Source organism: Elephantulus edwardii, unplaced genomic scaffold, assembly GCF_000299155.1.
Source record: "Elephantulus edwardii isolate Elephantulus edwardi_28Jun2011 unplaced genomic scaffold, EleEdw1.0 scaffold00167, whole genome shotgun sequence".
NCBI lineage: Eukaryota > Metazoa > Chordata > Mammalia > Macroscelidea > Macroscelididae > Elephantulus > Elephantulus edwardii.
Window position 1 is genome coordinate 2,266,691 of NW_006399917.1, and position 18,619 is coordinate 2,285,309.

General features: G+C 41.6%; 1 pseudogene; it reads left to right on the forward strand.

The window, feature by feature from the left end:
* Window positions 1–2,271: 2,271 nt before the first annotated feature.
* On the forward strand, window positions 2,272–4,158 carry LOC102851604 (annotated as a pseudogene).
* Window positions 4,159–18,619: the final 14,461 nt, after the last annotated feature.

The window sequence follows — 18,619 nt, forward strand, 5'->3', positions numbered from 1 at the left end:
TCTGGGTTTGTAGTTGCAGCTCCTTGCCACTAGGCCGTCAGAGCTCCCCATATTCTCTCTATTCAATTTCATAATTCAGTGGAATTATACAAAATTAGATATAATTAATTAATTAATGATAACATAGTATCTGTGTAGTGGGTTTTCTTTAATATACTATTAATTCATTAATGATAGTATATACTAGGGGTGTGCGCGTGTGTTGCTCAGAGTTCATTTCATAAAGTGTGTTGTTTTTTCTTTTTAATATAAAACAACTTTATATTTATTTGTTTATTAAAGCCAGAATTTCCAGAATAATTTTTCATGTTCTTCCTATTTAAGTGTATAATTCAGACATACCTTCCTCATTTATGTTCTTTTTCCAATTTCCCAGGTTTTGTTAATGTTATTTGTACTGGTTTTTATTGAACATATAATGGTTGTAGTTTTTTTTTTTGAACATACAATGTTGTAGCACAGTGATTTAAATAACATAGGCTTTTCATCCATAGCCTTTTGTTTATGCTTAAGACCTCATTCAAGGATGAGATATTTACTATATTGTTGTTGTTATTGTTTTTAAGTGCTGTAGAGTCATAGATGACCCATAATGACCTATGAATGAAAGTCTTGAACACAAAACTTTCATCTTTTCTCCAAGTTCATAGAGTTTCTGGAAGCAAGCTTTTTTTTTTTTTTAAGTGGATGCCACTCCTGCTTCCAAGACTGTTTTATTTGGGAGATCCACAAAAAAACAGGCTCAAGGGCCCAAAAGCCTTTTTAAATATGAGGCCAAATCCAATCAGCTTACACCCTGTTGTGAGCAACAGTCATATCCTTGTCTCAACTCCAGAATAGAAAACACACCTTTGCTAAGTGAAGCTGTTCCACTCATCTTCCTAGCCTGGAAATAGCCCCAGCTGGCAACCAAAATCCTTTAAAAATATGAGGCCAAATCCAATAAGCTCACTCCCTAATGTGAGCAACAGCCACACCCTAGTCTCAACCCCAAACCAGAAAACACACTTTAGCAGTATCCAGCTGTTATGTTCATCTTCTGACCCTGGAAATAGCCCCAGACTGGCAGCTAAAAGCCTTTTTAAATGAGAGGCCAAATCAAATCAGTTCATCCAATCAGCTCACACCCTAATGTGAGCAGCAGCCACACCCTAGTCTCAACCTCAAACCAGAAAATATACCTTTGCTAAATAAGGCCTTTCTGCTCATCTTCCCAGCCTGGAAATAGCCCCAGATGGGTGCCCAAAGGCCTTTTGGGTTGGCTACAAACTTCATTCTACTAGAAGATATTACCCAAGTCACTACTCTTAGTTCTCCTAGAGGTAGTCCTGAGATCTTCTATAAAGAAATGATTCTGGCAAGTTCAACACTTGTTCATTTGGGAACTTGCATCTAACCTGCTCTAGTTGTGCTGAGAGTCGATAGTCAACCAATAGTCAACAACCAACAGCTAACAACTGACAATAGTCAACATCTAACAGTCAACAGTTGATAACCTTAGCCTGCAGGCTCATGGCCCTTGGTTCACTGGTCTCTTTGACCACATACATCAGCCTACAATCCACAATCATGTGAGCAACTTCCCCAATCCTATTCTTAGTTTGTATGAAACTTTCAGCAAATCACAGACTCCAGAGTGGAAGGACTGAAGGTAGGAGGAATAAACAGTGTCTGAGAGGATGGAATGGCATAGCAGTTAGGACATTTGGAATGCTGTTAACCTCTGTCTTAAAGGAACTAGTCTTGTACTAGTCATTAGAAAATGTTCATGCAATTGTTAAGCGTGTAACAATGTTAGTGAGCATTTTTCCTTGCTGTGAAATATACTTCCAATCATGATTCTTCTGTGAGACTGTGTAATATTACCACTAATAACTGTTGTTGCTGTTGTTAGGTGCTGTTGACTATGTCTCAAAGCGACTCTATGAACAACAGACATGAACCTATCCTATGCTATCCTCATCATCTCAGACATACTTGAGCCCATTACTGCAGTCACTGTGTCAATCCATCACACTGAGGGTCTTCCTCTTTTTTTTATTAACTCCTCCACTTTTCCAAGTATGATGTTCTTTTCCAAGGAACAGAGTCTCCTAGCAATATGGCCAAAGTATGTGAGATGAAGCTTTGCCATCCTTGCCTTCAAGAAGCCCTCTAGTTACACTTTCTCAAGACATATCTGTTTGGTTTCTTGTGTTGTGTTCTCATCTTGTGGGAAGAGCTGAAACAGGCACTTTTGGCTTGGCACGGCCGGCTACAATCTGTGGAGGAATGGCGGCTGAGCCACCTTCTTGCCTTGGGCACTTACAGAAAGGCTTCAGCTGCGTGGTTACCAACTAATTCAACCAGTTATTTGATGTCAAACTGGATCCCTTTGAGGAGCTGAAGGCAGCAGAGAACAAGAAAAAAAGAAGCAAATGTGGGTGACGTTGGGGGTCCCAGGGCCCAAAGCAAAACTCACACCACAGCCCAGACCAACTCTAACTCAGCAGACAAACAACTGCATAGAGTCTCAGAAGGACCACAGGAACCTGCTGCCCCCCTCCCCCCCAGTGCTGGCATGGCTGACAAGAAAGAGGAGGTGCAGCCATCTGTGGTGCTTAAGAAAGAAGGAATAAGACTGGTTGGAAGACCTGATAACAGCTTCAGGGTGAAGGGAAAATAATTGATAGAAGACCAGAAAGAGACCTACCTTCTCTGGGAAGATGATTTGAAGAACCACTTGAAGAAAAGAGTGAAGGAGGAGAATTTTCACTTGTTAGACTGATTATTGACCTGCCTATCCTAGGTCATGGTGGTCTTGGAAGAGGTAGAGGAGGCCGTATACGTGGTGCGGGTCAAGGAAATGGATTTGATTTTCATGGCAAATGTGTATGTAATAGGCATAGTGGAAGTGATAGATCTTTTTCACATTATAGTGAAGACAAACGTGGAGATAGCAGATCACACAACTGGGGAACTGGTGAATTAACAGAGTGCCACAGATTCATTCAGAAAACAGTGTCTTTTAATTGCAGTGACTTGGATCAATCAACGTAACTGAGGAAGCACCAGAAGGTGAAGAACATCCAGTGGCCGACACTGAGAATAAGGAGAATGAAGTTGAAGAGGTAAAGGAAGAGGGTCAAAAAGAGATGACATTGGATGAGTGGGAGGCTATTCAAAATAAAGATTGGGCAAAAGTAGAGTTTAATATCTGAAAACCAAATGAAAGTGCTGATGGACAATGGAAGAAAGGATTTGTTCTTCGTAAGTCAAAGAGCAAAGAGGCTCATAGGGAAGACTCAGTATGGACCATCATATCCAGAAGCCGGCAAATTATATAATGTCTCAACTGGAGATTAATTTTTTTTTACCTTTATTTTTTTATTTATTTTTTAAACTAGTTTATTTACAAAATTCTAATGCAAATTCGAAAAAATTCTTTCAATTTCCCTCACAGTCTTACCTTTCTTTATAGCTCAGTAGCATTAATTATGGTTGTAACCATCACCACTCAAATTTTTCCACCACCACCACTAAGACAAGCTTGGGGATCCTTCGACAGGGATCTCCCTGGGTGTTTTGTTTTTTTTTTTCTTTCTCATTACCCTTCCTGATCACCACTGATAAGTATGCCTTTTCCTAGTTCTAGAAATATCTACTTTTTTCCCCCTATAATTATATTTTATTAATTTTCATAAACATTTACAGAGATTTTGGGTTTCCGTTCATTCGTTGTTGCACTATTCTCTCTACCCTCCTCCCAGTTTGTTCTTGTCCAAATGCCACAGTGCTTGTCAAAGCCAGTTCTGATTAATCTTCTTTGTCAGTGTATCCTTTGCCATTCCCTATCACTCTTCCCTGAGACTTCACCCTGAGTCATAAGGAAAAGGGGATGGCGTATTCTATTTATGTGTTTCCTACTGCCAAAGGGGCCCTTTAGAATAGTGAGAGAAGATCTTCACCCTGAAACCCACAGCGTCCCTTTTCAGCAGGAAGTAGCTGATGGAGATTAATTTTGGCCAACCAGGACATGATGGCAGGGGAGAGAGAGGAGGACTTGGGCGTGGTAGCCGTCCCAATCGTGACCTCAGGACTGATAAGTCAAGTGCTTCTGCTCCTGATACAGAAGACCCAGAGGCATTCCCAGTTCTGGCTTACCTGGAGATGCCCTAAGACAATCCTTGTTCCTTCGTGGTCCCTCCTCTACGAGTCTTCACATGCTTAAGGATCCCAAATGACTACGACATTTTAAAAAAAGACTGTCATTCATACCATTCACACCTAAAGACAATTTTATCTGTTTTGAAATTGAACTTCTCTCATTACAAAGAAGCCACAATATGGTAGCCAGTTTTTATATTTAGAAATATATTGGTAGCAGGGATGTTTTCATAATTTTCAAACATTATGCATTCTTCATGAAACTTTTGTATTGCTGCTTGCAAATATGTATTTCCAAACTCGAAATATAGGTGTGAACAGTGGGTACCAAAAAAACCCCAAACAAACACGTGTATCATGATTTTTCAAGAAGTTCCATCTAAACTAAGTATTGGCACTCTTTTAAAGTTTATTATTGTTGCATGATATTGATTGTGACTTGCAGGGACCCTATAAGACACAGAAGAGCTTCCCCAGGGGGTTTCGTAGGCTGAAATAGTTAGGGAACAGATCACCAGCTCTTTTATCTCACTGAGCAGCTGGCAGGTTGCACCACCAATTTTTAAGTGAGTTGTCAAGCATAGTCGCATGATCTAATATGTCAGGAATGAAAAGCTAAGGAAGAATGGGGTTGCATTCACAGTGCAAAAGACAATGTCAAGATCTGTTCAATGTTGTGAGTGATATCCGTAAGCATGTAAGGAAGCCCTGTCAATATGACTATTATTCAAATATATATATATATAACAACTAAGGTAAAAGAGGACTTCTTACAATTGACCAAACATGCAACCAAGATATGTTAATAATGATTGGGGACTGGAATATAAAAGTTGTCAACAATGAGGAAGGAATGATTGCTGGAAAGTGCAGTCTTGGTGACAGAAATGAGACTGGACAACAAATGATTGAATTTTGTGTGTTCTATGAGCACGGTTTAGGGCTGTTGTACATGGGGTCGCTATGAGTTGCAAACGACTTGACGGCACATAACAACAACATGACTTATTCATTGAAAATGGCTTTTTAAAATACATGGGAAGTGTGTCTACACATAGATTTCACTTGACAGACAGCACAGGAATCAGATTGACTACATCTGTGGAAGGAATCATTGGAGAATCTCAGTGTCAGCAGTCAAATTAAGACCAGGTGCTAATGTGGAAGATAATATATGCGCAAGTTCAAATTGAAGCTGAAGAAAAAAATGAAAGCAAGTCTATAAGAACTACAATACGAGGTCTATTCGACATGAATCTAAAAAAAAAAAAAAGAATATATCTCCAGAACAGGTTTGAGGCATTGAATATTAGGCATTGAAGGTCTACTGTCAGGGAATTCTTGAAAATACTGAGGAGCAATCACGTTAATTTGAAAACTAAGATGCATCTGATTCGGGTCATGGTCTTTTCAATGACTTGTTATGCCTCTGAGCTGGATGACAGAAGAAGAATTCTGTCAGTAAAGATGACAGAAGAAGGATTGATGGCTTTGAATTATTGTGTTGGAGAAGAGGACCCAATGTCCCATAGACTGTCAAAAGAACAGACAGATCTTGGGAAAAGTGCAGCCAGAATGCACCTTGGAAGCAAGGATGGAAATGCATCATCTCACCTACTTCGGGCATGTTGCTAGGAGAGGCTCTTTTTTTGGAAGGGGATATCATTCTTGGAAAGAAGGAAGGTCAGCAAAAAAGAGAGGAAGACCCTCAGTGAGTTGGACTGACACAGTGCTTGCATCATTGGGCTCTAGTTTGTAAGTGATTGTGAAGATGGCAGAGGATTGGACAGCGTTCAGATCTGTTGTTCACAGGGTCACCATGAGTCATACTCGGCTCATAGGCAACTAACAAGAGCAACAGCTAAGCTCTTAGCCATTGTGCTATCAGTGCTCCTTTATAAATTTTTAGCTGTTTCAAGTAATTCACTCCAAAATTGTCTTTTGAAAGATCTCCCAGCTCTACCACCATTTACAGCAAAGTTGAAGGGTTGACGGTCCAACTTCAGATGGTGGTGGGCATTCGTTGTACTGCAAGAAAGTCTATGATGACTTGTCCGCCTTCTAAATCTGCACTCTTCTGTGAAAGATGTTGCTGCAGATGGTGCTCTGCACCAGGATTGGTCTATACTAACGTGCTACTTCCCTGGCTATGATGGATTGAACTGGAGTTGAAGCCTGACCCAAAGGCAGCCATACTGGGATGTTCAGTGACCAATGGGGTGGGCGAGTACAAGACCTCTGCTCAATATTGTCCTTGTATCCTAGGTGATGATTGGCCAACCAAACAAAGCTTCCTAGACATTCATCAAGAAAGTAAGCCAATAGTCTCGAAAGACAATGAGAGAAACCTGAAAGCCTTGTCCACATGGCTGTGGAAGCCATGATGCAGCCAGAGACAAAGAGTAGAGAGAAGATTTGCAGAAAGGACTTGGCAACAGGGACAGAGAAAGCAGAGGCAGATTGGAGCTGAGTCAACTCCCTGGCAGAGCCCTAGAGAGGGAGCAACAGATGCTTGCCTCTGAAGCAATGTCCAGAAAGGCAGGTGGTTGGAGCCGTACTACACCCTGAATGACATGTCTGTCCCTGTGGGCCCCGCCAGGCAGCTGCTGACTCTACTTCCTGCTCTGCCTGCACTTCCTCCTGTAGCCTTACAATGAACCACACTAATCCATGCCACCCGAGCGCTTTTCTTTCCCTGACAACCTGGAAGAACCTAGTTGACAACAGGCCATAGTCATGCCGCTATTATGGCACTTGGTGACGTTATGATGAGTCATGTTTGCGAGTCTCCCTGACCAGAATCCTGAAAGTCAGGCCCCGGGTTGGATGCTGTTTATGTGCTTAGCTCCTGGACCATGCATGTAACACGTTATTCTTGCCGTTAGGTGCTGTCAAGTCGGAACCAGCTCATAGCTGATCCCCCAGTGGCTGCCCCTCCTCACCCCAGTGGGTTTTTAGAGACTGTCCGTCTCTCTCCTGAGAAACAGCTGGTGGATTCAAACTGCTTGCCTTTTGGGTTGGCAGCATCACTTTTTACCACCAGAGCGCTTTATGTAACACATAGTAGGGACTTACCAATTGCTTACTGAGTGAGTGAATCACTTCTTTCCCCCAAATGAAACTTAGCAAAACAGCACTTGGATAGAACAGAATTGCATCAGCTTGCTGATGTTTTTCTTTTAAAGCTGAATAGACTCAATTTGGCAATGTAAAGTTGCAATACCATCATGCTTACTTACCCTTTCTAATGACATGTCAGCAGCAGAGTTCAAACTTAAAATTGGGACTCAAATAGCGCCACAACACTTTTATTTTTAAATGGTATTAAAATTTTGAATGATGGGCACTGAGACGTCTGGACTAAAACATAATGATGCTGCTTAATTGCTCATCTTATTACAGACATAGTTGAAAGGTGATTTTCCTAATGAATGTTTAACAAAGGAGCCTGTTCATGGTTTATAGAAGGAAAATTTCTTTCGACTCCTCTTTTAACTTTCAAAATAAAAGCTTAAACTCATGGCAGTTAAATTGGAACCAACTCAGATCTGACCCTACAGTGGGCTTTTGGAGGATGCAAACTGCACGGCAGGAGATTGCCCATAGTTTTCTGTGGAGCTGCTAGTGTATTTGAATTGAACTGTCAGAGAAGTGCAGCTTTCTGGCACTACTCAACAACACAACTCCCCATGGACTTCACTGCCAGAGCTACCAGGCTTCAACACTGGTGCAACTGAACAATATCCAAAGTGAGCTAGGAATGCCGTTTGAGAGAAGAAAAAGGGAAAAAAAAGGTTACTTCTCACATATATGAATCTGGATCCTTCTTAGTAATGTGCAAAAATAAAATGCAGAAGCAAACTGCCTGTTAAGACTGATACAAACCTGCAATTATTATCTCTTATCCACATTTAGGGAGTTTTGGTGGCCTAGTGGATTAGATGTTGCGCTACCAACCCAAAGACAGGTGGTTCAAATCCACTTGCTGCTCTGAGGGAGAATGATGGGCAGTCTCCTCTTGTGCTATTTACAGCCTCCAAACACCCACCAGGAGAGTCAGCTATGGGTTCGTTCTGACTTGATGGCCATGATTGTTTGCTTACTATCCCAAATTGAAAAGAGCCCTTTGTAGTTCAAAGGTTAAGTGCTCAGCTGCTAATCCAGAGTTCTAAGGTTTGCACTCATCAGATTCTCCGGGGGAGAATAGACTTGGGAATATGCTCCCATAAAGATTATAGTTTAGGAAACCCAAGAGGAAAATTCGACTGCGGTATCGAGTTGTGATGAGTTGGAATCAACTTGTCATCACACAACAATGATAACATTCAACAGCATCTCAAATTTAAAATTTCCTTAGGAGTCAAAATGGAGCAGACAGCTTTTGCTGCTCAACATCCATTTGTTTGGCAACAACTTCAATTCTCCTTTTAGGCACCAGCCCGTGGAGCTCACAGATTGCATGGAGGGCATGGACACTTGTATGTACCAGATGTCCTGATCACACAGAGACAGGTTGATAGGGATGGATATATGAGTCAAGCCGATAAGGCATCATTCTGGGCCTGTATTAGATCTGTTAGGGAGAAGATGGCTCTAGATAAAGAAGTTGTTAAGCCTGGAGCTGCTGGGAACACCCAGAGAGGAAGCCCATGTTCAGAATGAAGAGCCCAAAGCTAAGAAATGGACTGAGTGTGTTGGTGATATTCATTCAGCACCTCCATCAACAATCCTGAATCCCAGAAACACCCCCACATCTACATTCAATAACTAGTCTCCTGCCTCCTTGTATTTTTTTAATTTTATTTTTCTATTATTATTAATTTTAATGAAAGTTTACAGAGACTGAGGATTTCCATTCATTCATTGTTGCACTTTTCTACTTGCCCATCCCTTCCCCGCCCCAATTCATTCTTCTCTTTGAAAAGTAAAAGAAAAATTCTTTCATTGTTTTGTTATATAATTCCTTCCCCCAAGTACACTCCACTAGGCAGCCTTTGTTCTGGACTCCTGTCATGACAATAATACCTAATCACTATCCCTTCTAAACAGTTTTCTCCCTCATCTGTTTCAATGCAGTATACATTATTTATGCCATCTTTCTCAGTCTCCCCCCAATCCCGATGTCAGTCCTGTTTTACAACAGTGGCACTCTGCAGTATTTGTCCTTTTGTAACTGAGATATTTCACTCAGCATAATGTCCTCCAGGCTCACCCATTTTGTATAATATTTCATGAGTTCCTTGTTTTTCAATGCAGCATAGTATTCCATTGTGTGAATATACCACAGCTTCTCTATCCACTCGTTTGTTGATGGGCACTTTGGTTGTTTCCAACTCCTTGCTATTGTGAGCAAAGCCGTGATAAACATGGGTGTGCATATATCTTCTTGGGTGGCAGTTATGGTCTCTTCGGGGTATATTCCCAAGTAGTGCAATTGCTGGGTCAAATGGTATCTCTATTTGCAACTTTTTGAGAAAGCGTCATACTGCCTTCCACAGTGGTTGCACCATTTTACACTTCCACCAACAGTGAATAAGGGTTCCCATCTCTCCACAACCTCGCCAGCATTTGTTGCTTGTTGTTCTGTTAAATTTTGCTATTGTGACTGGGGTGAGATGATATCTCATAGTTGTTTTGATTTGCATCTCTCTTAGAGTTAGGGATTTTGAACATTTCTTCATGTGCTTGTTAGCCATCTGAATGTCTTCTCTGGTGAAGTGTTTGTTCATGTCCTGTGTCCATTTTTCAAGTGGATTGTTTACCTTTATCTTGTTGTGGTGCCTCCTTGTATTTTTTTTTTAAGCTGCAGGCACTTTGCATTAGACATTCTGATACTTGAACCTGAAAAAGAAAAAAAAAATCCTCACTCTTATACAGACAACAATTTTTTCTTGTTGCTTGACTGAAAAATCCAGCATCACTAGATGCCATTGAGTTGATCCCATTTCACGGCCACCCTATGTACATCCACAGGACTTTTAGTGGCTGATTTGTTCTGAAGCACCTTTGGGTGGACTCGGACTGACAGACTGTTCAGTGAGCAGCTGAGCATGTTGACCGTTTGCACTGATCAAGTGGCTCAGTTTTATAGAATCGTGCTGCCAACACAGAGAGACAGTTTGAATCCACTAACTGCTCTGTGGGAGAAAGAAGGGCAGTCTCCTCCCTTACGATTAACTGCCTCTAAAAACCCTCTGGAGGGTCACTGCAAGTCAGTCCCTACTTGACGGTACTCAACAACAAGCTCCGTTAAGAACTGGTATTATAAAACTTAATTAAGTTTGTACTAAGAAAGCATTGCCATTTATTTCTTAAATACATTTGGATTCCATGAAAGAGTTCACTTGAAAATATTTCTGTTGAAACAGAAAAAAAAGGAGAAGAAAAGAAAATCTTTATAAACCTCTGGCCAATAAAATAAAGTCAAGTGTGGAACAAGCCATTAAAGACAGTTCTTCTTGTGTCCTGATCTAGCTTTCAGGTCTGAGGATTTGGACTGCCCCAGAAAGGGTGCTCACCTTGTCTTCTGCTGCACAGCCCTCAGATGTCTGAGTCTTGTTTCCATTCTTTCTTTACTGAAAACATTGCCCTTTTCTAGTCATTTACCCCTTTTTCCCATTTGCTCTATAGGGCTCAGCTAAATATCACCTCTTCTGTAAACTCTTCTAGGACCTTCCCACTGAGAATTGACTACTGTTCCTTCTGCCTAGCCCTTATCACTATCTGGTTTGTAGTTTTGCTACCATCCAACCAACTAATCAATTAACCTAACAACCAACCAGTGAATCAACCTCACTGCCATTGATTTGATTATTTTACCTAGCAACCCCTTAGGGCTGTACAGAACTGCCCCATAGGGTTCCTAAGTCGGTAATCTTTATGGGAACTGACTCCATCTTTCTTCCAAGAAGCAGCTGGTGGATCTGAACCACTGACCTCTCTATTAGCAGACCAATGCATAACCCACAGGGTCACCAGGCCTCCTCTGACACTGCTGACAGGTGTGTGTGTGTTACTCCCTTCTTGCTAATCTGGAATCTCTCATGAGCAGGGCCTAAATCTTCTTCATCTATGTATCCCTCCCATTTAAACACTGTGGCTCCTACTACATGTTTCACACACACATTTTCAAGTCCAATTTCAATGCCCTGGCTGGGAGTTGCTTTCGTTCTTGTTTACTCTCCCGGATGCGACAAGCGCTTCTCATCTAGAGTGTAAAGGAAGCTGTATATTCTTAGCAGTATTTTGTCAGCATTCAGTCATCAAACACCTCAAATGACCCAGGTTCCACCCATTCAGAGTCCCAGTACAAGGGTGAATGTTTATCAGCTCTTTTTATTGGCCAAACATCAACTCCTTGGTTTTAATGAGGCCTTAGGGTGAATATAGAAACACACTGATTACAGGGGCACCAAAGTCATTCAGCATCATGGCGGTCACTCTTCTATATCAATTTGTGTGTTAATTTAGTGGGGTTTTTTTGCTGCTTTTCCTTGGGAGCTTCCATTTATCACAAGAGTGGGAGACGCTTGGGCAAGTTTACGAGCATTGTGAAACACATCCAGCTATCAGTAGGCTTGCTTTGTATCCAGCTATGCTAGGTGTGTCACCTTCTTTGAGAATCACTCATGCCTGGTGTCACCTTTATTGGGGTGCTTAATTGACTTGCATGCTTTAGGCCGCCTGACCTGGTACTGACTTCCCTTATTGCTCGTCTGTAATAACTAATGATAGATAATATACTTACAAGTATTAACCACTCCTGACTTAATTTGGGCGTGTTGGACAAAATTAAACACTCCTGCACTGGTCTTCTCCTTTTCTTGGTGGACCTGCTTGGGCATCAGGCACTCCACTCCACCACCCCTCGTGTTTGGACAGAATATTACTTTGGGCTCCTCAACCTGTATTAATGCTGAGTGATCTACACACCTGGAAGAGAATGCTTGTCTTCAGAACTCATCCTTTTAATTGGTTGTGATGACCCAATTCCTACAGAATGATTAGGAACGTTTTCCTGTGAACACAGACATGCAGAGAGAGGCAAGGATAAAGTGCTAGCTTGTTGGGATGGCCTACAAACAATCCAGAAATTTCAAGCCTATAAACTCTTATCTCTATATCTGAATCCTGCTGGAGTCCTAGTCCCTTGGGCATTATTCCTTTGTAGGTCTTTGTAGGCAAATTATAGGTTATTATTATTATTATTATGTGCCACTGAATCAGATCCAAGCCATAGTGTCCCTATGTATCACAGAACAAAGCCCTGCCTGGTCCTGCTGCATCCTCACGATCTGCTAGGTTCAAACTCATGGTTTTAGGCACTGTATTAATCCACTTCACTGAAGGTCTTTCTCTTTTTTACTGACCCTGTGCTTTTGCTGAGGAGCAATGATGCTAGTTTGAGGACAAAGGTGCACCTGATTCAGACCATGGTCTTTTCAATCACTTGCTATGTATCTGCGAGCTGGACAATGTATAGGGATGATCGAAGAATTATTGATGCCTTAGAGTTGTGGTGTTGGAGGAGAGCACTAAATATCCCATGGATGGCCAAAAGAATAAACAGATATGTCTTCCCCAGAAATAAGGCTCACTTTGTCTTCAGCTGCACAGCCCTCAGCTCTCTGAGTTTTGATTGTGTTCTTTTCTTTATGGATTTATTCCACCAGCCATTTGAAAATTGCCTTCAACAAAATTTTATTTGTGCAAGATAGTTATAATATTGTTTGATAATTTAATTCTGTTGAATCACTTTTTTTGAATGGAGAACAAATATGGCTCTCCTCTAGTCAGTTGACCAAGTAGCTGTCTACCAAATTTCTGGGCATGGATGAATGAGCACATACAGAGCTGCATCTCTTTGTTGAAATACCACAATTTGTTTCCCACCAATTACTTGCATCTTATTTAATCCAATGCCTTCAGAGCAACCTGGATTCCTTCCTCTACTATTGTTGTTGTTATGTGCCGTTGAGTCGTTTGCGACTCATAGCAACCCTGTGTACAACAGCCCTAAAACCTGCTCTATCCTGTGCCAATCGCATTGTCTCTGACACATCCATCCTGATTACCCCAGTCACTGAATCAATCCACCTCATAGAGGGTCTTCCCCTCCTGCACTGTCCCTCCACCCTCCCAAGCATGATGTCCCCCTCCAAGGACCTGTCTCTCCTTACAACATGTCCAAAGTATGTCAGATGAAGCCCCAGAATCCTTGCCTCCAAGGAGTAGCCTGGTTTAACCCTCTCCAGGATGAATCTGTTTGTTTTCTTGGCAGTCCATGGTACATTCAATACTCTTCTCCAGCACTACAGCTCAAAGGCATCAATTCTCCTTCTATCGTCCCTAGTCATTGTCCAAGTCTCTAATGCATAACAAGTGATTGCAAAGACCATGGCCTGTATCAGGCGTACGTTAGTCTCCAGAGAGACACCGTTGCTCTTGAGTACTTTAGAGAGGTCCCTAACTGCAGACTTTCCTGTCGCAATACGCTTTTTTATTTCGTGACTGCTGGTGCCAAGAGCGTTGACTGTGAAGTTGAGCAAACTGAAGCTGTGAACAATCTCAATCTCTTTGCCATCCATCCTGATGCTGCCAGTTGGTCCAGTGGTGAGAATCTTTGTCTTCTTGACATTGAGCCTCAGTCCATACTGAAGGCTGCAGTCCTTGACCCTCTGTAGTAAGTGCATGAGGTCCTCCTCAGTTTCAACAAGCAGGGTTTCTACTATCATTAGTTTTGATTATTTGCTTTCCCTTAAAATGGTTCAGTGTCAATTCTTTCCATCTATTTCTGATACTTCTTGTATCATTCAGTATGTTGCTCATAACATTCTTTCTGTATTGAAATTCAAGACTTGAATTTTTTCTTTAGGTTCCCCCCCTCACCCCAGCTTGAAGAATGGTGGACATCTTAGTTCCTTCTGGTTTTCTTACTCTAGGTCTTGAAGAGCTTAGAGATGGAGAACATTATTTTCTACATGTGCTGATAGGTTGGCATGAGATGGCTACTTTGATTTTCTGGTGGTAAATCCTTTAACTATTTTATTTTCAAATTTACCTCTGTGTTTGCCAAATTGCTCCTTCTTAGAATTAAGGGAGCCATTGTGGCCAAGTGGGTAAGAAGCTGAGCTGCCAATCCTAAGGCTGATAGTTCAAATCCACTAGCTGCTCCATAGGAAAAAGATGAACAATCTCCTCCCATGTAATTTATAACCTCTGAAAAATCCACTGGAGGGTGAGCTATGAGTCAGTTCCAAGGAAGCAGTGAGAGTGCAAGCTGTTGTTGTTGTCGTTAGGTGCCATCAAATCTAGTATGACTCATAGAGATCCAGTGAATAGCTGACCAGACCCCTGTTCTAACCTATGCCATCCTCAATTTGCTGACATACTTGAGCCCATTGCTGTAGTCACTGTGTCAAACCATTTGAGGATCCTCCTCTCCTTCACTGGTCGTCCACCTTTCCAAGCATGATATTCCTCTCCAAGAAATAGCCTCTCCTAGCAATATGCACAAAATATGTGAGACAAAGCTTTGTCATCTTTGCCTCTACGAAGCACTTTGGTTGCACCTTCTCCAAGACATATCTGCTTATTCTTTTAGCAGTCCATGGAGTACTACTGCAGTTCAAAGGCATCAATTCTTCTGTCATCTTTATTCATTGTCTGGCTCTCAGCAACATAGCAAGTGATTGTAAAGACCATGGCCTGAATCAGGCACACCTCAGTCCTCAAACTGACATTATTGTTTCTTAATAATTTGGGGAGATTCTTGACTGCAGACTTTCTCAGTGCAATATATCGCCTGATCATGTGACTGCTGGTACCAAGTGTATTGATTGTGAATCCAAGCAAGATGAAGTTGTTGCCTTCGATTTCAACCTTTTCTCCATCTAGCATGATGTTGGTTCGTGATGAGAATTTTTATTTTATTGACGTGTAACACAGTCCATACTGAGTAAGCTGTTAAGACCACAGAAACCTTAGGAGTCAGAACAGTCAAAGAGAGTCAGTGTTTCTGTCTGTATTTGGAACAGGTGTGCTTTTAAAATTGATTAAACCCGAAAAATTCAGGGATTTGAATTTTTTCTCTAGGTTGGTTTTGGGGTTGGTGTTTTTTCCCCCCCTTTGTTTTCCTGAAAATATAAAATTACACATTTTTTTAAAACAATACAGAGTAATACAGTTAAGAAAATATGCTCAAGATCCTAGAATTTCTAGAATCGGGCAATGCTAAAAACTCAGACTCAACTCATTGTTGACTCGGGATCGGCTAGTAGCTGACCCTCCAGTGGGTTTCTGAGGCTCATTATTGTCCATGTTTCTTCCACAGAGAAGCTGATGAATTCAAATCACATGCCTTTGGGTTGGCAGCATGAATCCTTAACCTCTAGGCCACCAGAGCTTTCTCAGGAGCAATGTGCTCAGGACCTGGGTGTTATCACTCAAAGGGCCAGCCAGAGCTTTAGACTTGATTTGAAATCCTATCACTTACCCCCACTAATGCGGATGTTGTTGTTATATAGCCTTGAGTCAGAACAGACTCACAACTGACCCTCCTGTGGACTTTCCAAGACAGTAAATCACACAGGAAGTGGCTGCCTATCTTTCTCCCACAGAGCAGCTTGTGGATTCGAACTGTGTTCCTTTTGGTTGGGAGCCCAACTCCTTACTGCTGCTAAGCCACCAGAGCTCATTGATTTAGACAGAAAGATTATTATGGCACTCAGAGAGAAAAATGCATGCTCATTTCTAGTAGTGTAACTAGTGTACAATCAATATTTTCAAAGGCAAAACTAATGGTGTTTATAGTTGTTCTTGTTGTAATATTTGTAATCTCATAATAAGAGTTGTGTCTTTGGTAATTGTGTTTTGAGTGTTTGGTAAATATAGACACCATGCAAAAGAAAATGTTTACTGTCCCTGGAGATTTTGTGATTTTTTTTTTTTAAGAGAAGGCGGTGGTGGGCAGACTTCCTCTTGTTGCATTCTGATCTTGAGATTGGTGGATGTGTTCCTGTATCCTCAAAGGACTTACGGTTTAGTGAACACTGAGTGTAGCCTCCACTTGTTCCTGCAGCGATCTGAAACAAGGGGCTTATTGGCCATCTCACACAAAAAGGCCCCCGGACAGAGCGAAGGAGAAAGAGGAAGTCAAGAGATTTGAGAGTTGGACGGAGATGAGGGCTCCCTGTATCTGCCTGGCAGAGCCCAAGCGCCTAAGTGCAGAGAATATAATGACTGTCTTTGTTTGCTGGAAGGTCGCTGGTGTCTTTGGTTTTCAAGTTTCGGCCTGCTTCATAGAAGCTGGCAGAGAGCAAAAGATGCTAGATTCCTTCGAGTCCAGCAATCTGCAGTGCCAGGATACTATTAAAAAACAAAAAAAAAAAGGAAGAAAGAAAAATAAGAAGAAATGGTGTTTTAATTCATTGAATGCAAATTCAAGAGGAAAATATGGCATTATTGCATTTTAATGTGAGGCATCTTGAAGCTTTCTAAGACAGAAGCATTATATCTCGGTGAGGGGAAAACCCCACAAAATTAGACTCTTTTTAACGCTGTGGACCTAGCAAAGTCATCTCAATCATGCAATGTGTATAAAAATAACAGACTTTTTTTTGTGAGTTTAATTATTGTTTTTCTATTTCTTTTGGCAATTAACTTTCTTTATTCAAAACCCAAACTTTTCTTTTCTGCCTTCTTCCACAACTCCACTGCCATTAAAGGTGGGGGAGAGTGAAGAAAGTTGTTGGGTTCCTTCCCCCTTCTCTAAACATTTGAAATGGTTCATACGTACTTTGGTAGAATTTATTATTAATGGTAGGAAATGTGTGAATTCTGCTAGGCGTGCTTGCTGGTTCTTTCAGTAACTAGGCTTTTAACCTCTAGTTAATCTGTGAGTAGAGCAGAACTTCGTCCTTGCTTGCTAATCTAAAGGTTGGCAGTTTGAACTCAACCAGTGGCAAATGGGGAAGAACATATTGGAAATCTACTCTTGTAAAGATCACAGCCAAGAAAACTCTAAAAACCAACAAGAATAACAACAATTTATTGCCATCAAATGAGAACTGGCTGACACACTAGCAGGTTTTACAGGAAACTTTCTCCCACAGAGCTGCTGGTAGATTTGAACTACCTGCCTTGGGGTTGGTAGCACAACTCCTTACGTACTCGGCCACTAGAGGTCCTTTTAGAGACACTTCTGTAACACATGGGCTTGCCACAAGTCAGAAATGACTTGACAGCAACAAACTCAGTGTTTGGTTTGTGCTTTTCAGCAACATGTTTATTATGACTGAGTTGTTGTTTGGATTAAATGAGGAATACATGTGAACCCCTTTCACCCCCCAGTAAACCTCACCTACAGTGTAACAGTGGCACTCTAATGGTGTAGGCCACTGGGGCTTGTGCTTCTAACCCCTTGGTGGTGTCTCTGTCAGTATGAATCTACCAGTAGCTTTCTCTGAGCCTTGGAAAACCCTTTGGAAGGTCAGCTATGAGTCAGTTCCGACTTGACTTTTTGAGTTTGGCAGTGTAGTTAATGCCTTCTTACTTTTCTTATGTACCTTCCAATTATCCTCACAACAGTTTGTTGAAGAAGATAAAGCTGAGTTATTGATTCCTTTTATGAAACCCTTTGTGAGTAGCTGTCCAGCCAATTCCAGCTCAGTGTGTGAACACCCTCAAGGCTCTGTCTTGAGGACATGGATTGCCTGCCTCTCTGTGCATCCCGTGTAGGTTCTAGCCACTAAGCTCCAGCTTGCAGGGCATAGGAAACGCAGAAGGAGAGTTCCTTTTGCCCAGGATGAAATAGTGAGTAAGCTACAAGAGTAGGATTTAAAAATCAGATCAGATGTTCTGCCTTCTTCCTATGTGCATCATCCTAAATGTCAAGAATTCACACACTTTTCTTGAGGAGTCTTTTTTTAGAGGCACTGTGTTGTTGTTGTTATTATTATTATTATTATTATTTAGGCTAGACTGGATAGAAGGAGAATTGATGCCTTTGAGCTGTGGTGCTGGAGAAGAGTATTGAGAATACCATGGACTGCTAGGAAAACAAACAGATTTGTCCTGGAAAGGGTTAAACTGGGTGGCTCCTTGGAGGCAAGGATTCTGAGGCTCCGTCTAACATACTTTGGACATGTTGTGAGGAGAGACCGATCCTTAGAGACATCATGCTTGGGAGGGTGGAGGGACAGCTCAGGAGGGGAAGGCCCTCTATGAGGTGGATTGATTCAGTGACTGGGATAATTGGGATGGGAGTGTCAGAGACAGTGCGATTGGCACAGAACAGAGCGGAGTTTAGGGCTGTTGTACATAGGGTCGCTATGAGTCGCAAGCGACTCGACGGCACATAATAACAACAGACAAAGACTGAATAAATACAACTGATACTTAAACCATTGCTAGGTAGTTGTTAGGTGCTGCTGAGTCGAGTATGACTCATAGTGATCTTATGAACAACAGAGAT